This window comes from Mus musculus, chromosome 13, assembly GCF_000001635.26.
Source record: "Mus musculus strain C57BL/6J chromosome 13, GRCm38.p6 C57BL/6J".
In the NCBI taxonomy this organism is placed as follows: domain Eukaryota; kingdom Metazoa; phylum Chordata; class Mammalia; order Rodentia; family Muridae; genus Mus; species Mus musculus.
Window position 1 is genome coordinate 111,985,025 of NC_000079.6, and position 6,762 is coordinate 111,991,786.

The window sequence follows — 6,762 nt, forward strand, 5'->3', positions numbered from 1 at the left end:
AAACTCACAAGAAACACAACACCACCATCCACAAAAACAAAATAAAAAACAGACAAAGACCAATAAGACAAAAATGCCAAAACAAAACAAAACAGAATGAAACAAAATGCACACAAAAGTACAGATGAGGGTGGTTTTGTGCTGGCCTGAACACACACACACACACACACACACACACACACACACACACACGGGGAGGGAGGGAGAGAGAGAGTGAGAGAGAGAAAGAGAGAGAGAGAGAGAGAGAGAGAGAGAGAGAGAGAGAGAGAGAGATTTTTGGTGTAGAAACTAAAACTAATAATCAACAACGTCACCAAGTGTGACCACATGGCAGGGACTGAATGAACCGTGTGATTTACAGACAGCAGCCCCCGCTGTTCTCCCACAGCCCTATGAGGTGGGTAGGAATGCTTTTTTCCTGTTTTAAAATGGGTAAACTGAGTCCCTTCAGGGCTAAGTTTCTCCAAACCCCACTGCAGTGTTTAGAACGGATTTAGGGCCATCTGGCTCACACACATAGTCCCAGCATGTATCAGAGTGTGTTCCAGGATGGGACAGGGCCAGTGTGCTGAAACTGGAGGGGCTCAGGCTCGGTGGCCAGTGGGCGTTCTACCCAGAGCACCCAGTTGGGTGATTGGTGCCCGAGTCCTCAGACTTGACCATGAGCTGATCTGCAAGGTGGAGGAGGCCGATACTTACCTTTCAGGGCTGTCATGTTCTGCTGTAATGACCCTGAAGCAGCTGGTGTGCTCCACCCTTCAGTGCATCACACATACTATTGATTTTCCCCCCAAAATGTATGGAGGGTACGGAAAAGGAGATAGACCAGACTTGGTTTTCAAATCTGAGTGATTAGAGCGTTTCTCTTTGTGAGGGAAAGGCAAGCCCCAGGGACCAAGGACCTGTCTGTATTGGGAGCTGAACTGTGGTGGTCAAGCTACACCAGGTGGGTGCTTACACAGCAGCCGTGGCTGAACTGTCAAGACCTCACATTTCTCCTTGAGCTGGACTTTGGTATGTTTTTCTCCTCCAGAGAGAATTCAATTTCCCTCAGAGCCTCACCACACTTCTAGACATACCATTATAGTGACTGGTTATATAGAAACATCTCCTTTGAGTAGAGGGGTCATGTTGATGGGGCAACGGGTACTCCAGAGTCGCTTTGTAGGAGATAGGAGAAGATCCCCGGAGTAGTCCCCTCCCAACGTTCTTCGTTGAGGGAACAATGGCAGGAGTGGGGAAAGCTTGTCACCACAGTACAGATCCACACAGCCCCCCCCCCCCCACACACACACCAATGCTTTAACCTCTCCTTTTAGAGTAGATGGCAAGCCAGAGCATGCTAGTAGATGAACGTGAGTGACCAGGAGTTGCAGCTTCTGTGTCTGGTGTGGATCTCAACAGCTGAGAGCTGAGTGAGTCAGGGAGACAAGATCTGGGTGGGAAGAATAAAATCATTTCGTCTCCTCCTTTTGCTTTTCCATCTACCATTCACCGGGATGGGGGCATGGGGGTAGCGTTCCAGCCGTGAGTCGGGGAGCCATGAGGTGAGTCGGGGAACAGCCTCCTGTCGCCCATGGGACTCACCATTACCCCTGCGCTCCCCGCCCCCCCCCCATCTCAAGTTGGTTCACAGAACTTCTTCCAGATCTAAGAAACTAATTGTGAAATATCTTTGTGATTATAGTTTATACATTTAATTAGAAGCTGGGAATTAAGCCTCCAAATGCCACACAATGAAAGCGCGAGAGTCTCCCCACAAAACCCCGGCTTTCCATGAATGTGGGCTGAGTCACCCGTCTGTCTTCCGCCCTCACCCCCTGCACCGCAGCCCTTGTCCTTCCTGCCCGAGTCATCCACTTTCCACACCTGGATTTAGAAAACTGCTGAGCCGCTCACACTGCCTCACCCCACTACGGAGGCCAGGCCGCGAAGAGTGGCTGCCTTGTGGGGCGGCGAAAAAGGCCAGGCTCCTTAGGTTAGGGGGGCTCACATATCAGTTATCAACTCGTTTCTCTACTTGGGAACAGCCTACAAAACCCCGATTAAAAGGGCAGCCGAAGAAATATCTTGCTCCTGTGATGCAGCTATAAGAGAATCTCTAGCGAGTGAGGGTGAAAAATGTTGCTCATTTCCTTTTGTGGACTGAGATAAAGACGGTCGCCATTTTCGTGCTGATATCTAGCTTTAGGGCCCTGTGAAGGAATATTTATTTCCTTGCTTTTGCTGGGAAGTAGATATTAGTTGATTTAGCACATGCTGAGAATATTTTGGCACTAGAAAAGTACACAGACAGTCTGTCGCCTCTGGTCAGAATCCTTCTCATCCCCTCTAACTCTCAAAGCGGATGGAAACCGATGCGCTTCTTATAGTCTCCCCATCTTTACACTGGTTTTCCTTTCTTCGTGTCTCCTGTATTATATCAAAGGCATGTGATGCCCAAGAACATGGCTCAGTTGATAGAGCACCTTGTAAGCCTGGGACCTGAGTTTGATCTAGCACTCATGGAAAGCCTATGTATGGCAGTGTACTGGGGAAGTAGGTATAGGAGGATCCCGAGGGTTGGGTGGCCAGTCAGTCTAGTCAAATCTATGAGATCCAGGTTCAATGAGAGGCCCTGTCATAAAAGATAAGGTTGAAGGAGGCATCTAATGTTGAAATGTTGATCTCTGGTTTCCACATGCATGAATACATATGCTTGCGCATGCACACACACACACACACACACACACACACACACATTCTGCATGATAAAGGACTTTATCTCTCATGCCTTTATATTTGCCTGATTCTAGTCTGCTCTATTATGCATGGTAGGTACTAGATGCCTGTCATGTTAAACTCTGGAAGGCCATGGAGAAAAGACAGCTAAAGAGTCCCAAAAGTGGCTCCTTGGAGAGGATCAATCCACCCAATCAATCCACCCAAAAGTGGCTCCTTGGAGCAGGAACTGCTGTTGATTCACCCCTGTTTCTGTGGACAACCCCAGGGTTCAAATATAGGCTGAGAGACTCCTGCCTGCTTGCCTGGGGGCATTCCTGGTCACTGGTGTGAGCTAAGACTATCAGTCAGAGCAGGGGTTCTGATCGTGCAAGCTGGAGAGATGGAGGGAAAGGGAACTGCATTCTGTGGCTAAGCCTGTGAATTGGACAGAGAGCTCTGCCATCAACCAGGCACTGAGGATGGTTCGTTAAAAAGCCCAAAGCAAACACAGCAGAGGGCCAAACTTCAGCAGCAAGTGAGGGACTATGAGGGCCAGAGCCACCAATGTCTCAGACAATCCAGACAAGTCAGAGGGGGACTGTAAAGTGGAATAATATCCAGTCCACAGCCACAGCGATCTTCAGGAGATTGGAAGACGGTTCCGACCTGCACTGAGAGAGAACCTGGCTACAGCGGGTGCATCCTAGAGGAGAGCCCTGGGCAGGAACAGAGCTGAGCCTCCACTGCCAACGTAGCCCATAAGGAATGCAGTGTCAGGCTTGGTCTAAAGCCCCAGGGATTTACGACTTAACTGCTTTTAGCAGCTTTATATTAAATTCTTAGTAAAAGCATGTGTGTACACACCTGTGTAGAGGGTCCACATGGGTGCTTCTTGTTCCACCGAGACACAGGTCAGAGCCCCAGCAAACCTATTGCCTTCCTTTCCAGGTATCTGACAACACAAAGTTCTAGTATACTCTTAGCCTTGAATTTGGTTTGAAACATATATGCAAATTCAAAATTCTGTAGTCATGTGTGGTGTTGAGATGGCTCAGGAGGTACACCAGGAGACATCAGGAGGTACATTCTACCAAACTTAATTACCTGAGTTAGATTCTCAGAAACCACATGACAGAGCGAATTGACTCCAGCAAGCAAGCTGACTTCCATACATGTGCCATGCATTCTCTCTCTCTGTCTCTCTCTCTCTCTTTCTCTCTCTCTCTGCTTAAAAATTTAAAAAGAAATAATATGCTCAGAGAGAAGGGACAAGGGAAACTTCTTATGGTTAGATCTATGGTAAATCACCGTAGGATTTACCTACTGACATTACATAAGAAGACACACCGAGTAATTGTAGCCTCCATCATGGGAAGTTGCACCCTGCTGTGTAGGTGCATGGCTACAGTCCCAGCACTCAAGAGGCAGCGAGGGACAGATCATGAGTTTAAGCTCAGCCTGGATTACATATGAAGACCCTGTCTGAACACCTCCCAAGCATCCTTGAAAAAAACCCATCCCAACCAAACCAAACCAAAACAAACTAAAACCCAAGTATAATCTAAATCCAGTTTTCCCACCAGTAGCGACAGTAGCCACTTCAGTTTCTTTTCTCCTGATTGGATGGTGGAATACCTGGCAAGTCCCATTTGTCAACCCTGTGTTCTGGGTACCAGGCCCACACACATGCTTAGAACACACCCTGCCTTGCGAGGAAAGCCCACCTGCTTTTCTTCTGTGCTAAGTTTTAGAGGATTTAGGAGATGGGAGTTTCTGGGTGGGGCTGCTGTCCATGTCTCAGGTGGCATTGCTGTTAGGAATCTAGTGGCTATCCCTGGAAACCATAATTATCATAATATTCATATTTGCATAATGATTTGCAATCTAGAAAGATATCTTGCATGTTCAATTTCACTTAATTGCCAGAGCAGTCCTGTGGAGTCAGCGGGGGGCCAGAAGAGATAGCCTTATTCCTAACTTATATAGGCACGAAGTGGGGGCAAGTTCCAAACCCTCATGCCTCTCTTAATTCAGAAGTCGTAGTAGCACCTCAGATCTCTCAAAAGACGGTGAACCCCTCAGTGGGCAGAGCTGTGCTGGGTACCCTGGGGCCCCTTCTTCCTTGCTCCCAAAGCCGCTAGTGTGATACCAGTCACACATTAGACAGTGATGCGGGATTATTGGATGAAATGCAAACCCTTGTCTGAGAAGATGGCTCATCTGCTAAAGTGCTGCCACACAGGCATGAGTACCTGAACTTGATCCCCTGAACCATGTTTTCAAAAAGGGTCAGGTGCGGTGGGAAGCAGTTTAAATTCAGTGTAGGAGATTCAGAGGTAGGCAAATCTCTGGGCTCATTGACCAGTCAGCTAGCTTTCTTGGTGAGCTCCAGGCCAGTGATAGAGCTTGCCTTAAAAAAAAAAAGTGACAAACAGTACTCAGGGGTGTCTTTTACCTCCACACATGTGTACAAAATGCATGTGTACTGGCACATGCGTGTAGGCACATGCGTGTAGACACATGCATGTGCACACACATGCTTGAAATCTCCCTCAAGGGGGAAAAAAAACAAAGAGAAACTCACCGCCTTATTTCCATACTACCAGATTTTAAAGCTCCCCAAGACAATTCATCCTATATTAGCCTCACATCCATCCTATGTAGAATTACACCTACATATCTGTTAGGATACAAGGCTCATTTCGCAACAGTTCTGGGCCATTTCTGGGTGCACAGTAGCCTGAAGGATGCCACCACTGAATTTGAAAGATGTTTCCCTTGCTTAGAGCCTATCAGTCTCATGACAACTTTGAGAAGTCCTGTGGAGAATGTGGACTTTGTGACTACTCCAGAGACAAGCCAATCAGATTTAATAACCTTTCAGTGAGTATCATAAAGTCAAGGAGGAGGGAGGGGTGGGGGAGAGGGGGTGGGAGCACAATCTTAACCACCACTACGGAGAGAGGTCCAGTACTTGTCTCTGTTTCAAGACCTAGGAAAAACGTTCCTCTAGTTCTCGTCTTCTGGAATCGTCCTCAGGAGAGGACAATTTATTAAAGACTAAAATAAGCACTTATTCCAACCACAGTCGCTCAACCCAAGAAATCGGTGTAGCCTCAAACAGGTGACATTTGACAACTCTGTCTTTTGTACCATGTGAATTCTAGTTTCTCTCGAAGGTCAACAGGCAGGATGCCGAAAGCTCCTCTGGATGCTCGTTGACCTGAGCCATCCAACTAGTATTCAGCAAGCACAAAATCTATTTCAGTTCAGACCCTGCTCCCATTCTGCCCTGTCAGCAGGGAAGAGAGGGGACAATTATTTGGTGATAATTGCTCTGACGGCAGTAGTCTCTGGCAGCTGCTGGAGAAGAGCGGTAATTGCCTCCTGCCACCCCCTAACCTTTTCCAATAGCGCTCTGAAAGCTTGATAAGAGGATCTGTGAACAGCCTCGAAATAACTCTCTGTCCACTTCCATCACTCAGGCGTTAATTAAACACAATTCATACCTCTTCAGAAACTTGAGATGATGCACGTTAAGGAGGTTTGCAAATGAGGGGCAGGGCTGCACAAATGTCACACATCGCTGTACATTGTTCAGCCTTGTTCAGCTCCCCTTACCCGAGTTAGAAGTCTTTCAAGTCTGCTGCCCTGGGAGCCTGCTCTTTCTTCCCCCGGGGCAGGGTGGGGGTGAGAGGGTGCTGTTGGAGAAGAAGCAGGGTTTTTTTCTTCTGGGAATTTTGAGAGAGGACTTTGGACTAGAAGATATGTCTGAGAATAAGGACAATAAAGTAGACACAAATGGTGCCTCTGATTGGCCATCCTGCTTGTTAACATCTTTCACCACATGGCAATGAACATGGAGAAAGGAAGAAGGTATTATAGATCTTCTAAAGAGCCTGCCTGCCTTCCTTCCTTCCTTCCTTCCTTCCTTCCTTCCTTCCTTCCTTCCTTCCTTCCTTCCTTCTGTCCTCCCCCCCCTCCCTTCCTCCCCCTCTTTCTTTCTCTCTTTCCCTTTTTTCCTTTTTGGTGTTTGTTTGTTTTTGGTCTTAGCCACAG